The following is a 25538-nucleotide window of genomic DNA, read 5'->3' on the forward strand; positions in this document are numbered from 1 at the left end:
ATAATAGAATTCACTGGAATTTCTTTCATGTCTTTGCCTAAGAAAAACTCAGGGAGGCAGGGAACTCAAGGGACCCCCTTAACCGTCCCTAGTTACTAAGACAATTCAGGCAGCCCAGAGAGGAGGTAGTACTTGAATGGTTGGTTAGAAGTGCTCTCTTCTGATTTCATTATTCATATACTATGATTTTAATAACGTTGAAGTTGGCTGAAGGTTGTTTAAAAATTTGAAGCTCCCGAGTTCCAGACCCACATTTCTGTCTGACTGTTAAGTTCCATTTGGTGGCTCTGCCAGCATCCCATCCCCAAAACGTGTCCCAAACCAAATCCATCATGTTCCCCACCAAGTCCCTCTTCTCTGGATGACACTGTTTCTGTTCACGATCACACCATTCTCTCAGTCTAGACCCAGAACCACAGCCATCTTTGAATGTACCCTCCCTAGTGGGCTATGAGAGACAGTCACAGGTTCTCCCAGCTCTGCTTTTATTCTTCCAATACTGCCATCACTATCGGTACCAGAGTCCAGATCCCTTTTCACCTCCTGGTGTCTGGACCACATTCTGGAACCTTCCTGACTAACGTCTTCTTCCTTTGTTCGTCCTATGGCTTTTTCATACAGTGGCGCTAGGATATTGAAACCATATTATTCTTTAGCTCAGAATCTCTCATGATTTTTACTGCCTACTAAAAAGCTTTGCACTCAGTTCCAGTGTGTGTGTGTGTGTGTGTGTGTGTGTGTGTGTGTGTGTATGTGTGGGTGTGTGTGGGTATGTGTGTAGGGGACAGCGGAGTTCTTACTCACACCACCAGTTCTCTGACACCAGCTGGGTGTCCTCTAATTCAACTCATTTCGGACACTGTCCATCCAGAGATAGCATCAGATTCCACAGGTTGAGGACGCAGTCCCTCAAGACTGTCCCCCACTTCAGATGCCAGTTGCAAGTCCAGGTTGTCATCTAAACCTCTCACAGACTGGCTATACATCAGAGGTCCCCATGACTCCCAACTTGGTTTGATTAATTTGCTGGAACAGCTTATAGAACTCACAAAACCAGTTTACTCACTAGTTCACCACTTTAACGACAAAGGATATTAAAGGATACCAATCAGGGGCGCCTGGGTGGCTCAGTTGGTTAAGCGTCTGACTTCCGCTCAGGTCATGATCTCATGTTCCTTGAGTCTGAGCCCCACATCAAGCTCTGTGCTGCAGCTTGGAGCCTGGAGCCTCCTTGGAATTCTCTCTTTGCCCCTCCCCCACTCACGGTCTGTCTCTGTCTCTCAGAAATGAGTAAATGGTAAAAAAAATTAAAAAGTTAAAAAAGGATACCAATCAACAGCCAGATGAAAAGATTCAAAGCACAAGGTCCCAAACAAAGGAGCCTCTGTCCTTGTGGAGTTTGGGGCCAGCCACTGGCGCTTGGAAGTGTGCTGGTTCATCAACCTATCTCTGAACCCCATCCTTTCCATTTTTTATGAGACTTCATTATATAGGCCTGACTGATTAAATCATTGGCCACTGGCAGTTGAACTCAATCTCTGGCCCCTCTCCCTTCCCTGGAGGAGGTCAAAACGGGGCTGAAACTTTCAGCCTTCTAATCTTGCGGTTGGCTCCTCTGGCAACCCCTTCTATCCTTTGGATACCTAGGGCTTTCCAAAAGTTACCTCATTAGCATAACAAAAGCACCATTATCACATTCATCACTAAGGAAATTCCAAGGGTTTCAGGAAATCTGTGCCAGAAACACGGAGGAAGACCAAATATATATTTCCTATTATAAATTACAATATCACACCTTCTAATGTTCAAATGCATAATATTCAAAGTAAGATGTACAAGACCTTCCATAATCTTATTCCATGTTATTTGTCTAGCCTTGCTACCTGATAATCTTTAAAAACGTTTTGCTATTCACAGGGTTGACTTATCCATTAGGAACAGGAGGCACAATGCCTAGGGCCCACAGTGCTTTTGGGGTCCATAAAATGTTTAATTTATTTCAAATCAGAACAAAAAATATTTTCCACCTTGGATTATGTTCATATGTATACCAACATAGTTATAAAACATAATTTGAAATATATCCTATGGAAGAAGGAGCCAATGAAAGCAAAAGTACCCAGGGATCTTGAAAATCTTAATTGCAGCCTTGTCTCCTCATTCATTCAACCACTGAAAAATTAATTAAGCTCCTACTATTTTTCAGGCACTGAGCAAACAGATATGGTTTCTGCCATCAGAAACTTTAGTTGCAGGGGGCACCTGGGTGGCTCAGTCAGTTAAGTGTCTGACTTTGGCTCAGGTCATGATCTTGCAGTTCGTGAGTTCGAGCCCCTTTTCAGATCCTCTGTCCTCCCTTTCTCTCTGCCCCCCCCCCCCCGCTCACTCTCTCTCTCTTTAAAAAATAAACTTAAAAAAAAAGAAAAGAAACTTTAGAGGCAACTGTTAGAGACAGACAAGTAAATGTATCAACATAATGACTATAAACTATGGTACATGTTATCACTTAAAAGAAGGGGCACTGAAGGAGGTAACATTGTCAGGAAGGAGTCCAATTTGTACATGTGGTGGTCAGAGAAGGTCATTTTTGAGGAGGTGACATAGAATCTCAGAGTTGAAGGATGAGAAGGAGCTAGTCCTACTGACAGAATCGGGAAGAACATTCCTGCAGAGTTTCTGGGTAAGACTTGGAAATCATGCTGTTCCTCTGTTTTCTGGGTGCTTCAAATGAAGGAGCCTCTGGGACCTGAAGATGTCCTGTCCTTGTCAAATGACAAAAGAAAAACAATTTAGGAATGAGTTTGATGTCCTTTATTCAAGAGAAGACAGTCCACAGATTGGGGCAGTGCAGTGCCTCACAAGCAGTGGAGACTCTTTCCAAGGGATTGTGGGCAAGAGTGAGCATTATAGAGCTTTAGAAGAAGCAACTCAGAAATAGGGCGTGATTGACTAGGATTTGGGGAATTCCCTGATAAGGCTACCAGGTCTGATTTTCTAGGGTAAAGTAAGCTAGCTAAAGCTGAGTCGTAGGATGGTGATTGGAGTATGTTAGGTTTCCTTGACAGTTATTTCCCATAAGAGCAGGCTGACCTGGGTTTAGATTTGGGACGTGGGCAGAGTCCCAGGATGGCTTCCATTTTGTAGGTCCCCATATACAAATTAACTTTATCATCCTCAAATACAAGCTAAGTTCTTCTGCTTCCATGGTTTCGTTCATACTGCTTCCTCCCCTTATAATTCTTTCTCCTCTGCCTTCCTTTCTCTGTTTTTAAAAACCTTACTCATCCTTCAAGTCCCAGTTCAAATGCCACCACCAAGCCACCGTCTCCATGAGACCTCCTCTGACTATTCCAGCTGAAGTGATCTTGCACTCTTTTGAAGCCCCAAGTCACTCAGGTACCTGTCATCTGCTACCTATTTCTTTCATATCTCTCTGATGTCCGCCGCTTGCTGAGGAATCCCTTGAAGGTAGAGAGTTTTGTATCTCAGCATTTTTGGAAGCACCGCCATGGTGACCTTCACAAATTAGTTAGTGACTTACCACAAATTTTCTGGCTGCATGGAAAATGAATGGCTAATTCCAAGGCAGACTGTCGTAATGTTGTATTCCTGCAATCTTTCCTTTATTTCCTCCCGCAGACCACGACAGCTATGACTGTAATGAGACCTTGCATATTTAACGTGAGGCTGAGAGAGGAGGAGGCATGATGAATGAGCTTAGGAAAACGTGCGGCTTCTGCAGTGACACTAATAAATGAAATGTAGAATCCAACTCCAACATTTGGGACTGGAAACTAACTACAAACAAGCAAGCAGAAAAATGAACGGGTTGGGGGGTGGAGTGGGCAGCATATGCGATAAATGAAGAAGATAAAAAGCTACATGCTGCTGATAGGACAGAAATGTCGGGTTTTACATTAGGATTGTTCTATTTTTCTTTTTCTTGCCTTTAAAAAAAATTAATGGGAAACCAGTCTCCAAAAATTTTTACACAGTCTGGGAGTCTGTGGGTAAGACAAAGAGCCTGACATTGTAGGTGGTCCCCCAGCAGGCCTTGGATCTAAATCGGAGCTGTTACAGCGAACTGTCAGGCCGGGCGCCGCTGTAAACACCACATCCACGGGAGTTGGGTGGAGCATCCGAGTGCAAGAGGGACACAAGAAAACCATTCTCCCACTAAAACATGTGTTTAAAAAATATTTTGGTCATGCTTTTGGTGGCTGGATTCTTACTAGACGGCAAGTGAGAGACAGTCCCTTCTTTCAGTCGGAAATGCAAAAGAACAGAGCACAATTCTAAAGACCAAAAAAAAAAAAAAAGCAATTTTAGAATAGCAGGAGCTGAGTGAATGGTGTGATTCCCAGGAGGCGTTCTTGACCGACTGGTTTTAAGATTGAGCTTTAGCAAGATGTTAAGATAGGGTGAAAATATGGTCTGGGCTCCAAAGGATCGGAGTCACTTACTGAAACACACTGGTGTGAAACGCTGTGGGGTATTGCTGACGGGGTGGGCATGGGGGTGTGAGGGGACAGAGCTCCCTGGGTGTAGAAGGGATTCAGGTTAAGGGGTCTCTAGAGCTACGCTCTGGGTGTCCTGGCTTGAGCTCCACTGCTTTTCCTGTTCTCTGGTTGTCAGCTGTTCATTCATGCAACAGATATTTATCGCTGGCCTGCTAAATGACAGATACTGTCACAGACTCTGGGTGAACAGCTGTGAATAAACACCAAAAATATCTGCCCTCATGGAACTTATATTCTAAAGGGTTGAGAATATAGGAATATGTTCTTTCGGATTCTATAGACAGTCTCTAGACAGATGATCAATGAAAGCCAGACAATTACAAAGATAAAAAGGGAAAATGCATACATAGTATGTCAGGTGGTAATAAATAGTATAGAGAAAAGAAAGCAGAGAAGGGAGATTGGCGGGGTTAAAGGGGTGCAATTTTAAAAAAAGGTCAGTGGAGAAGGTCTCCCTGAAATGGTGGTTTGTGAGTAAAATCCTGAAGAAAGTGAGAGAGTTTATCATATGGATATTTGGGGGAAGAACACTCCAAGGAGGGGAAACAGCCAGTGCAGATGCCCTGACGCGGGGCACGTCTGGTGGGCTGGGAGAAGGATGTGGCTGGAGCAGAGAGAGGGGGAAAGTATTAAGGGATGAGGCTGGAGATATCATGGGGGGCAAATCATGGAAGGCCCCAGGGACTTGGGAGCTTACCTAAGGGCTGGCTGTGAGCAACATGCCCTTGGACAGACTGTAATGATTTATAAAAAGTAATGTGACTTTCCTCACTCCCTTTTTCAGAGGACTCTGGAGTCTTCCTCCTGCAAACACCGCTTCATATCCTCCAATTAGAGCCATCCTCTGACCTTATTTATTTTTGAGAGAGAGAGAGAGAGAACGTGTGAGCCAGGGAGGGTCAGAGAGAGAGAGGGAGACCTAGAATCCACAGCAGGCTCCAGGCTCTGCATCAGCACAGAGCCCCACACGGGGCCCAAACTCACAAACCACAAGATCATGACCCGAGCGGAAGTTGGACGCTTAACCAACTGAGCCACCCAGGTACCCCAAGAGACTAATATTATTGTCCAAGGAGAACTCACTGCATTTCAACGGATAGCTTACCAGTTTCAGGACCAAGGACCTCAGCAATAGAGTTGGGGGCCTTCATGCCAAGGGTCTTCATGGCACATGAGTGTGTATGTTCTCCTTATATTTTCCCAGAATTTCCAAAGGAACGATGATCTGCAGTTAACAGTCCATGGTGGAAAAAGAAGTACAAGTATTGTTTTTATCAATATGTTGACCTATTGCTTTTTCTTCACCTACAGGGTTGATCATATGTTTGTCCTTTATTCTACTAATATGGTGTATTGCATTAATTGCTCTTTGAATGCTAAACCAACCTTATAAAAATTCCACTTGGTGATGGCATAAAAATTCTTTTCATATGCTCCTGGACTTAACTTTGTCAAAATCCTAAAGACTTTTGTGTCTATTTTCCTGAGGGATACTGGTCTGTGGGTTTCTTTTCTTAAAATATCTTTGCCTGACTTTTATATCAGGGTAAACTGGGCTCATAGCATAAGTTTGGAAGTGTTTCCTATCCTCTGTTTTCCAGTGCTTGTAAATAATTAGAATTATTTCTTTTTAAAATATTTCTTTTTAAAAATATTTGGTAGAATTCACCAACGAAACCACTTGGGCCTGGCTTTGTCATTGTGGGAAGATTTAAAATTACTAATTCAATTTTTTACTTAATATTCTATTTACATTTTCTATTCCTTCTTGAGTTAGTTTAGGTAATTTGTGTCTTTTTAGAAATTTGTCCACTTCACAGAAGTTGTCTGACTTGATACAAAGTAGTTCGTAATATTTACTCATAATCCTTTATTTATTTATTTTTTTTTGTAGAGATGGTAGTAAAAATTGCCCCTTTTTTTTCTGATTTTGAGAACTCCTGTCTTCTCTTTCTATTTCTTAATCAGTCTAGCTAGAGATTTATCAACTTTGTTGATCTTTTCCAAGAACAGATTTTTTGTTTCATTGACTATTATTTTTCAGTTTTCTACTTCATTGTTTTCTAACTCTTTGGATTTAATTAACTCCTTTATTTCTAGTTTCTTATGGTGTATGTTTAAGTAATTGATTGAAGATCTTTATTCTGTTACAATGTAGGCATTTATAGCTATATATTTCCCTGTAATCACTGCTTTAGCTGCATCCCATAAATCTTTATGTGTTGACTTCAGTGTCATTCAACTAAAAATATGTAAAACATTTCCTTCTGGTGTTTTTGGTTGACAGTGGGTTATTAAGAAGTATTTCTTTAATTTCCAAGTATTCGGTAATTCCTCAGATTTCTAATTTAATTGCATTGTAGTTAGAGAACACACTTTGTATGATTTCATACCTTTTAAATTTATTGAAACTGGTTTTATGACCTAACATATGGTCTGTTCTAGAGAATGTTCCATGTGTGTTTGAAAAGAATGTCTATTCTGATGTCATTGGGTGGAATGTTTTATAAATACCAGTGAGGTAAAGTGTTCTTCACATTTTCTATATGCTTGGTTTCTTTTCTTTTCTTTTTTAATGTTTATTTATTACTGAGAGAGAAGACGGGGCGGGGGTGGGGGGAGAAAGAGAGGTGGGGAGGGACAGAGAAAGAGGGAGACACAGAATCCAAAGCAAGCTCCAGGCTCTGAGCTGTCAGCACACAGCTTGACGTGTGGCTCGAAGTCACGAACAGTGAGATCATGACCTGAGCTGAAGTCAGACGCCAACTGACTGAGCCACCCAGGTGCCCTGCTTGCTGATTTTCTAATTGTTCTATCAATTATTGAGAGTGGGGTATTAAAATCCCCAACTGTCATTTTTGAACACCATTATCTCTTGCTGAGGTTATTGTGATAGCTTAGCACTCCCTTTCCACCCTCCCTATTTTATTTTTCTCCATAGGACTTATCATCATCTGACCTATTATATATTTTACTTATATGCTAGAATGTATAATCCCCATGATGGGAGGGATTTTTGTCATTTTTCATCACTGCTGTATTTCTGGTACCTTTAACAGTGACTGACACATAGTCGTCACTCAAAATATAGTTGTCAGAAGAATAAAAACATTACAAAACAAATGACATCCCCTACTCTCTTGGATCAGTACAAAACTCCTCACCCCCACCATCTGGAGGAGATCTGAAATGGGTCAACACCAGTGGGAATACTGAGATAGATTCAAGGCAAAAGGTGGGAGACATAAGGGGTGCATATGCTTTTGGCCACAAGTAGAAGCTCTCCCTTTCCCTGCATGCCTTTCTTTTGGATTTATCCCTCCTTCCACGTTCTTAGTCATAAAAGTGGCAGATGCTTGAGAATCAGGACTGCAGGTGAGTTTTGAGGATATGGGCTACTGTGCTTGATCTTGGTCAGGGCTGTTTGGTTTCCTTCTCCAGGCAAAGGAACCCCACTGACATCAGGTGGCCTTGGGTATCTCATTGGGGCTTAGTTCCCAAGTGAAGAGGGCAAGGTCGGACTTAAACTTCTGAGTAATGAACAGAATGGTTTTCTCCTACATATATGCTTTTCCTTCCTGAACCTGAGAGAGGTAGGTGGCTGGTCTGAGATTGTGTTCAGAATCCCAGCCAGATATCATCCCACCTTAGCATGGTTGACACTGTCTACTTGGATGTACACCTGAGGTAGATCTGAACTTTTATGTTTATCTTGCTTTCAGAGGGCTACATTATAAAACAACATCAGGAGGGGAAAAAAAAAAACAAACATCATGTAATATTTATTGAGTGCTTGGCATATAATTTAAGATGTTTTATATGTACCTGGCACATAGATACTTTACATATCTATAAGCTCAATCAGTGAAAAATAAAAGATTAATATTTTTTTCTTTTACTCATTGAAGTTAGGCCTAAGTTTTGTAAACTGTTTTTCTAGGATCTGGATAACCAGCTGGAGCTCAGAGTAGAGGTCTGGGCTGGAGACACAAATTTGGGCACCATGAATAAATATATGATAGATATATTTATATAGATATATATATTCCAAGAGTTAAGGCTCTTGGAATAATAGATAATATGCCCTAGAGAATGGGAAGAGGAGAGTGCCTCGGGAAAAACTTTGAGAAATTTCACTTTTCAATTAAAAATTGAAAATGGCTGAGTAGAGGATGAGGGGCCTGAAAAGAAAAAGAAGGAGCATCCAGAGAGGTAGGAAGAAAACTGGGAAGATATTACCTACAGGAAAGTGTCTGTCAGCTTTCTGGAAACTGACCATTCTCATGACACACCTTGCTTTGAGGGAGTCTAACTCTTAGTAAAGTACCTTCATTGAAGTATAAGTTCTCATTAAATGGGTGGTCTTGAAATTGTTCTTGACACCAAGTTTTATGTTATTCAGATGCTGTGTTTTCATCAAAATTATTCTACTCCAATTCTTGGGTCCCCCTCTAAGTATGGCATACCCTTTCCTGATGACCCTCCTATCAATCTATGACTTTTGGCATTCTAATAGTAACCTGAATGCTTGATATCAGTAAAGCACGACAAACAAGCTTTGCACAAAGTTGAATTGTCAGAGCAGCATATCCAGCTTTTGTGTGCATCAGAACCACCCGGCAAACTTGTTAAAAATACATAGGCCCCAATCCCACCCCTCATATCAGCAGGTCCCGGGTAGGTTCCAGGAGTTTCCACAAGCTCTCTGTGTGATTATGAAGCACAACCAAGTTTTAGGATTATTAGTCCATGTAAAAAAATTAAGTGAAAAACTTAAATGTAATAAAGTGTAAGAAGTGTCAAATAGAAGTATGTTCAGGGTAAAGTGTATATTAAATTTTATTGTATTCGTATCTTAGCATAACAGTAGGCTGTACATTCAGCAATATCATTACAGTTTTCAACTATAATGGAGTTTTGTGTCAGGGCTTTAAAGCCTTAGAAGTATGATTTTAGTTTCATGAATATTGGAGCAATTTTTAATGTCTGTGTAAATGATCATAAAGATAAGGGAATGCTCTAAACATACAAATATCATGATATGTGTGCTGATAACTTACTTTAGTAGGAATGAGGAAAGCATCTGGCAGTTCCTACTTAAACACTGGGGAGCTTAATAAATGGTCATTATGGGACTGGGCCTCTCATAAGTGTTCTTTCTTTTTCTTTTTTCCCTTTGTCTACTAGGCTCTTTTGCAGCCTGTTGATAACAACAGATTCAAACAGCATTGCAGGAATATTCATTAGCAGTTTCTCCTAAAACCCCAGCAATGATGTAATGTGCAAAACTCTGAGTCTTACATTAAAATAAGCTTTCTTTTAAAGAATAGTTGGTGTTTTCTTCTTAAAAGGAGGTACTCAGTCACCATGCCATTCATAAAGAAACTTAGACTTCTGTGAGGGACAGATCAGCTCCGCTTTTATTGTAGGGAAACTGAGATGTTCTTTAATTACAACAAGACTTAACAGGAAGAAATAAAGATTAGAAGCAACTATTTAACAAATCTAATTCAAACACTGAGTGGAAACAGCACACAGAATTAGAAAAACAAGTTCAATAGTTTCTTCAAAATGTTGCTTCAAAGGGTCACTTGGCTTCTTGAATTAGCTTCAGTAAGTGTGACACAGCACTCATCGAGCACCAACATTCCTGATCTTCTCTCCTTCCTGGGCACACAGCTGAGCTGCCCTTCCCAGCTTCCTTTGCCGTCTGTATGGTCCTGTGACTAAGTTCTACCCAATGGCATGTGAGTGGAAGTGACACAATTATACACCTGTTCTAGGCTTGACCCATGAAAACACCCCACCGTGCTTCTCTGTGCACCTTGTCTGTTAGCTGGATAATGACACCCAGGCAGCCTTGAAAGCCACACGTTGAAAATTGTAGGGCCTCTGTTAGCCTGGGTTCTTGAATAAGTATATGGAGCAGAGAAATGCAACCCCTACTCTTCCCCACCTCTCCTCTTCCCCATCTCAATGCCAATGGGCTTTGTTTGAGAGAGAAAGAAACTTTCACCTTGTTAAGCCCCTGAAACGTTTGGGTTTGTTTGTAACTGCAGCTAACCTACTTTAACTAATACAGGATGTAAGGATATAGGCAAGTCTGTATCATGAGAACATGCACTGGCCTACTATTTCTGGAGCCAGAGCCCAAATATAGTCTCACAATTCTCCTACAGAGGTTGTTTTTACCACAACCTCTCACCAAGAAAATCCTCTAGAAAAGAATCCTCTGGCTCCAAAGGGCAGTACTTGGGCTGTCAGGAGTGTTCTAGTCCCGCAAGGACAATTCAGTTTGAATTGGGACACAATCCTAGAAGCACACAGAGAAAAAAATACTGAGAAATTCTAACTCCAGAACTTGTCGTGAACAAAACTGGAATGAAGGAGACTGGAGCATAGCCACAACAGAGCCTGACATGCAGCAGAGACAGAATCAGAACACAGGCCCATCTTCTGGACCCCCTACTTTCATCCGCAACAGACTGGCATATGCTATCATTAAAATCTAAGAGAAAGTCCTCCTGGTTTTTAAATGTTTTACTGTGTGGAAAGTCAGATAACAAATTTCACAGGGTTCAAAGTCCTAGTTCTTATCAGTTATGAAGAGATAGGTTTGTCCCTCCTTTTAAGATGATGACTGAGCCCTTTGTAAACATCTCCTCCCTTCCATGGAAGCCAGCCTCTCACACACCAGCACCTTACCCGCTGAGTGATCACTTTCCACTAGGTAGCTATTTTTGGTATTGCCCATTCTGAATACAATCTCAGTGGATATAGAAAATATTGCAGCTTGACTTTATTTTTAATTTTGCCTTCATTCTTATCCAAAGTATTCCTCTGTTAAAAAGAGACAATAGGCCCAAAATGGAGTCACTTATGCTAAGCCCCAAATCACCAAACCAAGAATTACTATTTAACTTAATTATAATTTCAGCCTTTCCTTGGCATGGAACCTTAAACCAGTCAATCTAGAATTACCTGGTCAGCACTAGTAGGATAATCTGCTTGATAGATCCTATCATCCCCTAACAAAAGGTGACCGTAAAGTAATTTTTTTTTAATTGGGTAAAATGGTAACCAAGCTGCAGATGATACTTCCAGTTATTATTTTTGAACATTTGGCCATTTATAATTTTGAAAAACTTAGGGAAGTGCCCTTGTAGAGCACTGGTTTCAATCATTCCCCTTAAGAAGCTGTTTGATGAAGCACATTAACTTTCGCAACAGAAAGGAAAAAAAAGACAGGTGACTCTACCACTACCAATTTGCTTTGTGCTGGTATAACTTTCTTGTCCTCCTCCCTTCTGCCTGTAAAAGTATTTCATTTTGTACAGCCCCTCGGAGCTCCTTTTTATCTGCCAGATAGGATGCTGCCTGATTCATGAATCATTGAGTAAAGCCAATAAGATCTTTAAAATTTACTCATTTGAGTTTTGTTTTTTAACACCTCTAAGCCTTAAAACTCTTTGGCCATTTAGGTACCTCTCTCTCCTTCCTAGTCTGTTAAATAAAATAGCTGTCATCTGGGGTGCCTGGATGGCTCAGTTGGTTAAGCATCCAACTTCAGCTCAGGTCATGATCTCACAGTCTGTGAGTTCAAGCCCCATGTCGGGCTCCGTGCTGACAGCTCAGAGCCTGGAGCCTTAAAAAAAAATAGCCGCCATCCAAGCAGGAGTTATTCTGTACCAGGCATTGTACATGGCCTTTACATACATTGTTACTTAATATTCACACTAGAAATAGATATTATTATTATCCCATTGTGCAGATTAAACAAAAAAGGAGGCTCCAGAAGGTTAAGTAACTTGACCAAGCTCATATAGCTACTAAGGAGCAGAACCAGGGTTCAAACCCAAGCACCCTGAGCCCCCAAACCTCCACTCTCAACCATCATACACTGCTTGTACTTTCATTCAGCGATTTTTTGCTCATGAAAGACACCACTTAGAAGAGTAGTTGATCCTTCAGAAGGTCCAATAAACAAGTTCCAGTCCCTCAGAACTTTGTATGTGTACGTTTTTCTTCATTCCAGCACTCATGGTATGTGGGAACCTTGCACATCACGGTGCTGGTGTTCGCTCTCAGAGTTACCTCCCGTCTCTACATCTTAGCAGCTTTCTGGCATGGTGAGAGCCTGGGGCTGTTGCCACAATCATCCGGAAAAGAGGAGCTTCTTGGCTCTAGCACGTTCTTAACGCTCGGGGGAAGAGCTGTGGGGCCAATCTGTCACTGTGTCTATATTTAGCACCATCTGCCAGGAATATTTCAAGCTGCCTATTTTAGTACATGTCGTTTTGTGCAAATGCCACTGTCCCACCACTAGTTCGTGGGAAACCAAGGGCACTAAGTGGGTTTTCTGGTGTTTATGTTAAGTGTTGTGAGTTGGCCCCTTAGCCAACCTTCAGATGAGATAGGGGAGAGGATGGAGTCAGGATTTTCCCAGGGTGTCAGTCCCAAAGGCCTACACTTTTTAGTGGCTCAAAAGTTATGCAAGAGCAGCAACTCCAGAGGAGATGGTGGAAGTCCTGGCAGGGGAAAAGGAATATAAAAGGCCCAAGACTCTTGTCCAGCATCCCTGGGGCAACATGGGAGGCTTGCCCATTTCAGAGCTCCCCACATTGGCTCCATACATTGTTGTATAGACTCTTACAGCCTTAAGCAACTCCCCATACAGCCTTATTGGTCTGTATCAGTGAAAGACAAGAGCTCCCATTGACTGAGCGTTTCCCAGTGCTGGCTTGGACACACACCATCCATTTTGTCCATATGACACCCCTATGAGGCGGTTCTATTCCTGCTTCCACTCTACAGCTAAGGAAACTGAGGCTGAGAAAGGCTGAGGGACTTGTTGCAGAGTCGGAATTAGAACTCAGGCCCACCTAAATCCAGACCTCGTGATTTTACCCATTATCATCAGACTGACCCATTCTATGTCCCCTACCCATACAGTCTCCCTGTTTTCTTCCCCCAGCGACAGACACTGTACTTTTTTGCATATATTTCCATCTCCAGCTTATTTTCCAGACTCAGTGCTTAACTGCATTTGAGGGGTTCTGACCACAAGTTTGTTATCCAACCCCACTGCAGATAAATACCCCTCCCAGATGGGGTCCAGCCAAGTGAGGTGATGGGGCTCTGGGATTTGCCCCTGCCCTTGAGTAAGTACTGGTAGGCAGAAGCAGTTGAGCACCCTTTTAGGAGGGGTTGCCCCTGCTGCAGAGGTGAGTTTGACTGGCTTTCATCTGATAAGGCTGCTGGAAAAGGAACTGCCAGCAGGAAGTGGCATGGGGCTGGGCCTGAGAAGACGAACAATGGGGCAAAGTTCATTAATCCAGCTGTCCTAGGTGATTTATTAATCTTCAGAGTGGCTGAATCTAGGAAAATTCTGAATTGTGATAATAGGAAAATCTTGATTGATATATATATATATATATTATATTTTTATAAATATATATATATTTTATAAATATATATATATTTATATATTTATAATATATATATATATTTTTTTTTCTAAGCATAATTCCTGAAGATATGCACATTTCACTGAATCACCCTAGGGTGAAGGTTAGAAGAGATGGCTACACTTTTGCTGTGGTTTGGTATGTTGGAAATAGTCTTTGGGAAGAAGAGGGACTGGCAAGTGTGAATGGCACAGAAGACAGATTAGAAATCAGATCTTCTAATAGACCATTTCATATCCCATCTGTTTCAGTTACTTATTCCTACAGAATAAGCATCCTTAAACTTACTGGCTTAAAACAAGAATGATCATTTTATTATTGTCCTCCATGGATTTTAGGGGCTGACTGGCTTGTGGTTCTCACTGTGGTCTCTCCTACAGTTGTAGTCAGACAGTGGTTGGGGCTGGAGTCATCTCAAAGGCTTCCTCCTATGTCTGGAAGTTGGGACCTCAGGCTGTTATCTGGGACCTTAGCTCAGCTGTCAAGACATCTACACATGGCCTTTCCACATGGCTTGAGATTTTACACAGGATGGGGGCCGTGTTCCTGGAGGGAGAGGCCTAAGAATGAGGTAAACAAGGTAAACGCTGTCTCACGTTTATGACCAAGACTTGGAAGTCACATGGTGTCCCATTATAGTCCCATAATAGTCACAGACCAGCCTAGATTCAAGAGGAGAGAACACGAACACACTCCTCAAAGAAGTATCAACATCAGTTTGTAAGAGGGACATGTGAACTGGGATATACATTATGGTGACTCTCTTTGAAATATACAATCTTCCATACCAATTGCATTGGACTAGGGGAAGAACGTGGGTTTGGAAGAAATTGGGTGAGGTAGGGTGACTAGTATGGCAGTGGAGAACCAAGACTCCAAGAAATGCCTTCAGTCAACACATGTTGAATCTCATGAGGTACTCACCACAAGCCAGAAACCAGGGATACAGCAGTGAATAAGAGACAAGGGCCTGGCCTTCATGTAGGTTACAATCTGATAGGGAAACAATGACCAGCTACTCAAATAAATACAGAAATGCCATGAGGAACTATAAAGTTGGAAAGGACATTGACAAGTTTGGAGACAGTGTCTAGTTCAGATAAAGTGCTTAGGGAAGACCTGTCTGAAGTGGGAACGTTTGAACAGAGGCCTGAATGAACGGAGGGAAGGAGGGAGGGAGTGAAGCATGCAAACATCTGAAGAAAGGGCAATCCGGGCTGAGGGAAGAGCAGGTATAAAGTCCCTGCAGAGGGATAAGCTTGGTGTGTTCATACAGGAAGCTGTAGCTAGATTGAGTTGGATTGAGTTGGAGAAGGGTAAGAAATGAGGTACATGAAGTTGCCAGTAGTTGTGCTTAATCTGAGGCAAAATCCATTTCAAAACATTTTTTTTTTTTTGCTGTTGATATTTGGTTTCCTAAGTGTTAGGATGGAAGGACAAATTCTCAACAGAAAGTATCCATCATTAATATGGGCTTCCTGTTTTCTAAATGTAAATGACCATTTTCCTTTGGGGACAGAGCTGACTGCATACAAACTTCGGAAAAATGTCTCTGACATGAATGTAGAAGCATCTGGCTACCCTCAGGGTACCTTCCCACCCCTTACTGCAGCCAATCTGGTCTTTGTCAGGGCATCTTTCTTTTCAGAGAGTAACTATGACAACGGAACGTGATGCTGTGGGTCTGCGGCCCTGTATTTGCACAAAATATGTGATGCTATCAGAACACAGAATTATGAATCAAGATAGCGTCAGCCTCTCCCTTTGTAGTGAACAAGTTATCTGCTATCTGATTCAATTAATGTTTTGTTACTGGTTTTGTTTTTACTATGACTCTCTCATAACAAGGTGAGTAGTATGTTCTATAATCTATAGCATCATTTCCTAAACTAACTTGATCAAGACCTCTGCATTAGTTTTCTATCGCTGCTGTAACAAATTACCAAAAATTTAACAGCATAAACAACACAAGTGTATTATTATACAGTATGTAGATTGGAAGTCTGATGTGGGTCTCACCAGAATAAAATCAAGGTGTCAGTATGCCTGTGTTTCTTTCTTGAGGCTCAGTGAGAGGATTCATTCCCTTAGTCATTCTGGTTCTTGGTAGAATTGAATTCCTTGTGGTTATAGGACCGCAGGTTTCCGTTTCCTTGCTGGCTGAGGGCCATTCCCAGCTTCTTCTAGAGGCTTCCCGAATTCCTTGGCTCCTATGTCAAAACCCTCTTAAACTTTGAATCTCTCCCCCTTCTTCTGTCTCATCTCTCTTGGACCACAGCCAAGGAAGATTTTCAACTTAAGGGCTCATGTGTTAGGTTGGGCCCACTTGGATAATCCAGGATAGCCTCCCCATCTCAAGGTCCGTACTCTTAGTCACATCAGCAAAGTTCCATTTGCCATGTAAGGCAACACAGTCACGGGTTCCAGGAATTAAGGTGTGGGCATCTTTAGGAGAGACATTATTCTACCTGCCATTCCCTAACCCCCAATAAACTAGAGCTTAATAGTTTGAGAAATATTGCTCTAGAGGTATCAAAAGGACCGACTTTTTGGCAGGAAAGGCACTAATTCTTTGGGGGCAGTGACAACAGTCAAAGCCCTGGATGAGCAGGAGACCACGTGTAGGCTGGATTCCTCCATGTGGTTGGGGATGGAGGTACAGAGGAATAAGGTTTCAGTGATGGATTTACTTTCTTGCCATACCAGCGTATGAATCAGGTAGGCTTTTGGATTGGGCTGGTCTGTCAAGATCTTCTGCCTCGTAATGCCTGAAGGGAGAGGGAGGGACAGTTACTGTACCAGGGGCTTTTCACAATCCCCTGATATAATGGTCACTCTAACTTGTGAAGGTGAACGCTGCATTGGAACCTATGTGTGATGGATTCATTTGCTGTCCCACCCACGTCCCTCTTACCATGCTGGTGAACCCATCCTACAGCAGCCATGTGCTAACAGCTCACAGCTTCCCTTACAGCTAATGGGAGATGACTCAGCTGTGAGGTCAAGCCTCCCCAACACACACACCCACACATACCCACACACATAAACGCGCGCGCACACACACACACCTTCCCAACCCACAGAAGTCTGGCCCTCTTGCCTTGTGGTGAGAAGATTTCTGTGATATCACTTATGCCTCAGAGTTTTCTATGGATCACGTCTGGCATTTTCTGAGACCACATCCTTGCTCTACTCTTTCCTTCACTTTTCTGCTTCCCTTTGTCATTTACAAGTTTTTCCTGAATAAATCAATAAATCACATGTCCCCAAAACTTTGCCTCAGGCTCTGCTTCGAAGGAACCCAACCAAAAATATGATAATGTTAATTTGTATCTGGGGACCCACAAAATGGAGGCCACTTCAGTGGACCTGCCCACATCACAAATCTGAACCTAAGTCAGCCTGCATTTGTGGGAAGCACTTGTCAAGGAAACTTAACAAACACCAATCACCGTCCTCCAACTCAGCTTTAACTAGCTTACCTTACCCTAGAAAATAAGACCTGCTTGCCTTATCAGGAAATCCCCAGCGTCCTAGCCATCGTGTCCTGTTACACATTACCTCTACTAATGCTAACACTCGCTCTTGCCCAAAATCCCCTGGGAAGATTCATCCACTGCTGTGAGGCACTGCACTGTCCCAATCCATGTCTCCCTCACTCCAAAGTTCTTGCTTTTTGCAGGTTCCTGGCCTAGAATCAGATGGCACCAAGAAAAATCCTGGAGAAAATGACGCACCTCGTGCACGTCCCTTTCGAGGTATGTGGTTGAGCAAATAAAAAGAGGCTTGATTGTTTATCTGCAAGAGTGAGGGTGGGAATTCCATGCAGGATTCTAAAGACTTCATCTGTGGGAAAGAATGAGAAGCTGAGAATATAGTGCAAAGGCAATGGTCCTCTCCAGTGCAAGTTCCCTGGGGGCAAGGACTGAGTCCCCGGAGCCTCGCATAGTAGCTGACACACGGCAAATCTGCTGCTTCCTGAATAAGTGACTAAAGTGGAGACAAGCAATAAGAGGTAAGGTCTCTGTGAGCCAGGATTAGCAGGGTAAGCAGGAGAAAGTTGGGGAAAGAGCGCCTGTTCTCAGTAACACGTGCTCCTTGGTGCCTTCCCAAACTCCTCTGTGATAACGCTTCCTGGAACCTGCTTGTGGTTCCCAGGAATCTGTGGACATAGTCCCTCACCTGGGAAAGGGGCACTTCTGGTCAACCCTTCCTCCACAGCCTGGAAATAGCACCAGCAGCCTGCTCTTTTACCTGGCATGTGTCCTGCCTGTAAGAGACCTAGCTTTAGGTTAGGCTTCATTTATGTTATTAGCATGCTATTTATTTATTTCTTTAATATGAAATTTATTGTCAAATTGGTTTCCATACAACACCCAGTGCTCATCCCAACAGGTGCCCTCCTCAATGCCCATCACCCACCCTCCCTTCCCTCCCACCCCCCATCAACCCTCAGTTTGTTCTCAGTTTTTAAGAGTCTCTTATGGTTTGGCTCTCTCCCTCTCTAACTTTTTTTTCCCTTCCCCTCCCCCATGGGTTTCTGTTAAGTTTCTCAGGATCCACGTAAGAGTGAAAACATATGGTATCTGTCTTTCTCTGTGTGACTTAATTCACTTAGCGTAACACTCTCCAGTTCCATCCACGTTGCTACAAAGGGCCAGATTTCATTCTTTCTCATATTAACTTCTACAATAAAACACCAAGAATTAATCCGTTTTACTTTAGTGCTTAGTAAGTACTAAAACAAATAGACCCTATATATGGTTTCCCTCTAGGCAGCAAAGCCCTGGAGAGTCGAAAATAAGTCTTCACCTTGGACTCCCCCATCGTGCCGGCCACATCGTAGATGCCCAAATACGTATTCATCTGAATGGTCTTGAACTCTTAGGTAGTCATGGCCCAGCCTGAGATCTTTCTCCAAGGATTATCTAGAATTAGAAAAAGAGACTTTGAGGCAGAGAGTGTTTCTGACAACACGCATCACTGGCTAGCCTTGGGAAAGGAATGGGAAGGTTTGGCAACCTCCTTCAGAGGCTGGACCCCAAGCCCCACTAGTAATGTAGGTAAAAAGCATGTGACTCAGAAAGTAGCAAAATCATGGAGCAGCATGCCAAGTTGAGAATCATTGAAGCAAGTGGTGTAAATGATGAAATTGAAAAGACAGAGACCTTTTTAGAAAAAGCCAGGGTATGCAGAAGTGACAGCGCTGAGAGCCAGGTTTGGGTGGAAATGACAAGACCTCCCCAGTCCCCTTGCAGGAGGGCCTTGGTGAGTGGCTTTTATATGCCCTTTTAAGTTGCTGCAAGAGCCGCCTGCTGGATCAGCTAAGGCTGGAAGTTCCTCCTGATGGTTTGTAACACAATCGAGGTTCCCACATCCTCTCTGTGCAGGCTGCTCCTCCGGTCAGATAAAATGCACCCCGGGTGCTCCACAGTTCATTTGTTTATGTTTTCCTCCCTTTACTGCCCTTGTTCTTTTGCTCTTCCAGAATCGCCAGGTTCTTGCTCACCTCTCATTGAACAGGAAACTTTGTTTCCTCTCATAGTGTTTGCTGCTTCCTCTCTGTGCTGGTTTCCAGCCAGTGAGAAGCCCAACCCCTTACTGGTTTGTGGTGGGTGCTGGGCAGCAGACAGCTTGACTTGCCCCATGTTCTCTCCTCCCCCACTTGCCTGAGAGGAGTGTTTCGGACGGAGTTCCCAAATGTCTGCTAAACCGCAGGGTGTTTCCCGTGACTGACACCTTTCCAAGCTGGGACATCCTTCCCTATATCACTCAGTGTGGGTGGAGAGAGGAAAGGAGCTGTTATCTTAGACATGCCCCATCCATGCCGCGTACTGGTCTAGGTACCCAGTGGAATGGCTGGAATTCTCACAGCCACCTGGTGGACTCAGTGCGGTCCTGACTTTGCAAATCGGGGAGCTCAGATTTGCCCGAGACGCAGCTAGGACGCTCAAGAGCAAGGGCTCAAGGCTAGGTCCCCGGCCCCAGCATCCACATCCTTGAACACACCAGAGGGACTTTAGCTTCTCCGCCCACACCCCCCACCCCGCAGAAGGGAACTTGTTCTCCCCACTTCCCCTCTCCCCTAACTCCTGATTCATGAAGAAACTAATGAATTCATGATTTGTGAAGACTTTTGTCCTTGAGCTCTGCTCAGATAGGCTTTGTTTCAAAACACAGTGTTCATTCAAGCCAGATTCTCCAGGGCACTTCCAATTTCATACGATTTTACAATTCTTAATAAATAAATTCATTTTGGTACATTTATGATAAGTATGATCTCATTTTATACCGTCTTAAGGCATTCCATGTGCAGAAATTCAGAAACCAGGGAAAAAAGTTTCTCAGATACCATGCCCTGACTTTTGAATCAGAAAATGCTTCTCTCTCTGATGCAGACACCAAGACTGCAACACGATCGTCTTTGCTCATCTGTCGGCATTTTTTTTTAGGGAGCAAGTTCTGTGTTCCAGACCCTGGAAATGCTGCTGTGCATCCTCGTTGCAGCCCAGCCCCAGGATATTCCAGCACCTTTTCCAAACAGATCCTTGACCAAGCAATCTCAGCCTCCCTCCCCACCCCGCGCCGCCATACTGAGAATCAAGAGGGTTTTCTCAACCTGGCTGCAGATGGAACAGCTGTTCCTGCCCTGAGACTCCCTTCTCCAGCTCCCATCCATGGACATGTGGGGCAAAGCCCCGAGTGGCCAGGCTGATTGCTATCTCTGGGTGCCAAAAAGAAAGTCCTGCGTGCCCCTCCCCAGTTGCCTGCCTCCGGCCGGCTGACTCCACTCCCTCCCTATGGATGGGGCTCCACACATGTTGCCTCCAGCCTCTCTGAAGCCCACTCTTTCCAAACCATTGAGTCATTTCCTCTCAGGGACTTTCTCATTAAAACCTTCCTGTTTGCGTTTGCTCTGGAGCTCCACCCCGAGTTGCTGTTTCCTTCTGTGCCCCCACTGAGCTGTAATTAACGGCCCAGCACCTTCCAGCCCTCCCTCCCGCTGCAGTGTTCCTTCACACTCTCTTCTCTTGGCTGGAATCGCTACGCCTTGTACACATTTGTGCAAAGGCCCAGAGTTCCGAAAGCTGTGAGGAAAATGGGGGATACGGGTCTCGTCCTACAAAGTATTGCTTGAAGGATAAATTGGGAAGATGAGTGTCTACAAACAGGCACCAGGGAGCAAACCCTCTGACCAACAGCTCGTCCCAGATCTAACTGACACAGCAAACGGAGCGGTGGGGAATAATAACATTTGATTAATGCACTCTGAGCCGCACGACCCTGAGCAGCTGCTGAGTCCCCCGGAAGATGTCTGTGGTCTCTGTGAAGCCCCAGTTTGGAGTGTCGCAGGCACATCTGAGACCTGCTGACCCGGGACAGTTTGCTGTGTGGTCAGCAGCACCAAGGCAGGACTGGATGGGGCAGAAGAGGCCAGAGGACATCGGGGCTTTCTGATTGAGTGATGGGGCGATGGGAAGAGAGTACAGAGAAAGAAAGGAAATGATCAGACTGAACATGGCACCTTTGTTCTTTCTTCAGGCTTATTTTTTCAGGGAGGCAATTCTCTGATCCGGGCACACAAGAACTGTTGTCTATTTCTCATTGCAGGTACAGCCCCAGATTATTCCAGCCCCTTCACCCAGTTTGTGGATCAAATGAAATGTCATGGGCTGTACTGAGAACAGTGCCCTTTTTGCCCTGTGGGTATTTGATAAATGTTCACTGAAGCAAGTCAAACTGAAGTTCAAAAAGTGTACATGACAGAAAGGATAGACCATAAACTCATCTACTGACCCCAAACTTCCACTGTCTATTCACTCATCACAGCACCTATCACTAAGAAAAACCCATGGGAGATACTCCTGGGGTGATGGGCCACCCCTCAAATCCCATCATGTGGACAGCCTCCTGCTCCAATAATGTGCGAGGTCCACATGGTCTAGTGCCTCCTAATGTGGCTTTGCAGAACTTAAAAACCAGCACACTGTCCCTTAGAAAACCTGCTTTCCAAGTATACTTATCATTGTTAATCATCACCAGTTTGGTGACTTGAACAGAAGGTGAGAGTTGCCTGGTTTTGGTCCTGGCTCCTGAACGTTCACTCTGATTCAGAGGAAGTCAGCCTCAGTCCTGCACAGGGTCACCAGCCTCCTCTGTGCTCCACCCAGTTCTCTGCTCTGTGGCCTGGGCATCCTGTGCTATAAATGATCCTGCCTTCTCGAGTCTTAGGTTTTCAATTTCTTCATTCCCACTGGCCTTCTCCAATCTACCGACACGTTGCTTAACTCTTTGTTGCTCTGCCGGCTTCATAGAGCCTTCCCTTTACATCCTGCAGGAGGCGCCACTCTCGCTGGGTAAAGGAGCAGTGTTCCAGTGTTTCCTTTACCTGGAACACACCTGAGTGGCAACTTGTCGCTGCTCACCTCCTTGTGCAAAGATGGGCACCACGACTGACTTCTACTTGCTGTCTTGTGTCCTTCCCCCACTGCCAACTCCTTACAAGAACCACCTCTCGTTCCTTATCCCTCCATGTGCAAAAGCCTTTGTTGACTTCCTACCGTGAAGTCAGTGACCTTTTATTCTTCATCCTCCTTGCCCATCCTTAGCATTTGATACACCTGACTATCCTTTCCTCTGGAAACCTCCCCTTCCCTGGCCTTCCTGCTTCTTCTGTTCTTTCATGGCTCATCCTCAGTCTCTGACTAGCTCTCTTTCCTTGGTCTTCTCTCTGAAATCTTGATGTTTTTGAATGCTGTGGTCTTAGCCCTCTTATTCTGGATAGCCCCTTCCCTGAGCAATCTCATTTACTCCCATGGCTTAGGCTAAAACTTATATACTGATGACTTTCTTTCCTTTATATTAAATTAAAAATCTCTTATCATTGGGGCACCTCAGTTGGTTGAGCATCCGACTCTTGGTTTTGGCTCAGGTCATGATCTCATGGTTCATGAGATCGAGCCCTGCGTTGGGCTCTGTGCTGACAGCATGGAGCATGCTTGGGATTCTCTCTCTCCCTCTCTCTCTGCCCCTCTCCTGCTCTCGCTTGCTCTCTCTCTCAAATAAATAAACTTTAACATATATATATTTTTGAAGTATCTTATAATTGCAAAGCATCACATGTACTGGTAAACAAATAACAAATAAGAAAATAAAAACACTATTTCCACCAACTAGAGATTACCACTGGTAATCTTATTGTATACCCTTCCAGAATTTTTATGTATTCTTACATATCTTTTTCAAAATGAGAAATATACTGTTTTTTAAATTGTTACAGACTCTTCTGTAATTGCTTTCTTTCTAAGCTTAATAATCTGGAACTTTCCATGTCAATACATCTAATCTCATACCTGGTCCACCTTTTATTTCCTCAGTCATCCCCCATATGTCCTCTCTAGCTGGTTTGTCCAGTTAAGGACCAATTCAGGCATGAATATACACGATTGTCATTACATGGATATTTCTTAAGCTCTTTTGCCATAGACAAAAGACATGATATCATGCTTGTTAAATGGATTTGGGCAATTATCTATAAAACATCCCATTTTCTCGATGTGACTAGTTCCTTTTCTGTGGTCCTCTAGAGCTTGTTTCTCTAACCCACTTAATTTTTCATAAAATGGAAGTCAAACGCAAAGTCATAATGAATTCAGGTTAAACCTTGTTATCTAGATTGTATCATAGGAGATGTGAAATTCATACTGCATTTTGTCATAAGATAAGTATGTTCTGACCGACCCACTATTAGGGATCCTAGCATTTGAACTGAAGGCAAATGGCAATCTTACCCTTCCATTGTAGCACTAAGTTTTCACCCTTGTGACTGGAAGGCAAACTGGGTGGTGTTATTTTGGCAATACTATACAAATGTCTGGTGCCCCAATAACCTTATGCCGAAAGCTTTTAACACCAGTTTATACCTGAGTCAATAACTCCACTAAGAGTTTAAAGTGATTATCAACTAGAGTTCTTCGTAGGATATGGATAACACATTTTAGCTAATTAAAGGTTAATTAAGAACATTTTTATGAAGAACCTATTTCCTGAGGTGTGGGCAGGACTACCAGTATTTACAGCCATAAATACTGACAATCATCATTCTGCTGGTTACAGGAGAACCAGCTTCGATGAGGTAAAGTGAAAAAGAATGAGTTCTGGAGTCAGAAAGACCAAAGTTCAAAATGTAGGCTATGCTTCTTACTGATTGTGTGAAATTAGACAAAGTCACCTGGCCTCTGAGCCTCAGTTTCTTCACCTGTAAAACAAGGAGAGTAATAGAATTTACCTCATAGGTTATTTTAAAGATTAAATGCTGAAATGTAATTAGCACAGTGTTGGCAAGAATATAACCTCAGTAGTTTTTTGTTATTAAGATCAGCGATCCTAGCTGCCTGTGGTAGGCAGGATCCCCCAGTGTGGTGCCCGTCTAATCCCCCTGAGTTCAGAAGGACCTCTGAATACAGTGAAATATCACCCCCATGGTTATGTTATATTCTATGGCAAAAAGGGAGCTTATCAGGGTGGAGCTGACCTGGTCACGTAAGCCCTTTAAAAGCAGAGAGCATTCTCCACTGGTCACAGAGAAGTCGGAACAGTACATTCCAGCTGGCCTGGAAAAAATTAAAAACATCCGTGTGGTGAACGGCCTATGTGGCAAGGAGAGCCACTGGCCTCTGGGAGCTGAGCATGATTCCCAGCTGACAGCTGGCAAGAAAATGGGGAACTCATTCCTGCAGCCACAAGGAACTGAATTCTGCCAACACCTTGAATGAGCTCAGATGAGAACCTCGAGTGTCAGATGAGAGCTGCAGCCTGACCCTGACCCTGCAGCCTTGTGAGACCCTGAGCTGGGATCCCGTGAAGCTGTGCTTTGGATCCTGATCCACGAAACTGTAAGATAATAAATTCGCGTTGCTTTAATCTGCTTAGTTTGTGGCAACTTGTTCACGACAATAGAAGACCAAAATCCCAGCTAGAGTTAATCACCACTGCTTCTGCTGTTCTTGCTGTGCCCATTCCTGTGGCTAATGGCTGTCCTCTAAAGCAAGACTTGATTGCATAAACCATGACATTGCAAGAATGACGAGAGGTGTCATTCTTCAGTACAAACCCCTTAGAATGTAAATATTCTCTCTGGCTTCTACTGCTAATGGACTGGCGGTGGTCATGGGGAGGGATGGTTTATAGACCTTTGTGGCTTTAGAAAGGAACAAAAATATCATCAGGGCTGAGTCTTTCCTGGAAGACTCAACTCCTTATGCAAAAGCTCTTTTCTTCATGGGTTCCTGTTTGACACTGCAAGTCTCTACAAAGGGCTTAGGTGAATCTGAGGCCAAACTCATCCAAATGACCTGGTGAATAGCTTAAGTCCTCAGTGAGTTTACAGTATGTTGGGAAAAGCAGACATCATACAAGCCACACAAACTTACCGTTAGAAGTCGTATTGTGTGCCTTAAAGAAAAAAACATTGAATTATGAAGGCTTTCCTGAGGAAATAATCCTTGAGACGAGATCAAAAGGATGAATAGGGGTTGACTGGGCAAAGGGA

General features: G+C 43.3%; 1 protein-coding gene across 3 annotated transcripts in view; it reads left to right on the forward strand.

The window, feature by feature from the left end:
* TSEN15 (tRNA splicing endonuclease subunit 15) overlaps positions 1–25538 on the forward strand; it is a 98314-nt gene that overhangs the window by 67585 nt on the left and 5191 nt on the right. For all 3 annotated transcript variants that reach the window (XR_005781787.1, XR_005781789.1, XR_005781788.1), the window contains exon 6: positions 17670–17745. The gene's annotated coding sequence lies outside the window, so the exon portion shown is untranslated. The remainder of the gene's footprint in view (positions 1–17669; positions 17746–25538) is intronic.

Source organism: Herpailurus yagouaroundi, unplaced genomic scaffold, assembly GCF_014898765.1.
Source record: "Herpailurus yagouaroundi ecotype Mexico unplaced genomic scaffold, PumYag 195, whole genome shotgun sequence".
NCBI classification, from domain to species: domain Eukaryota; kingdom Metazoa; phylum Chordata; class Mammalia; order Carnivora; family Felidae; genus Herpailurus; species Herpailurus yagouaroundi.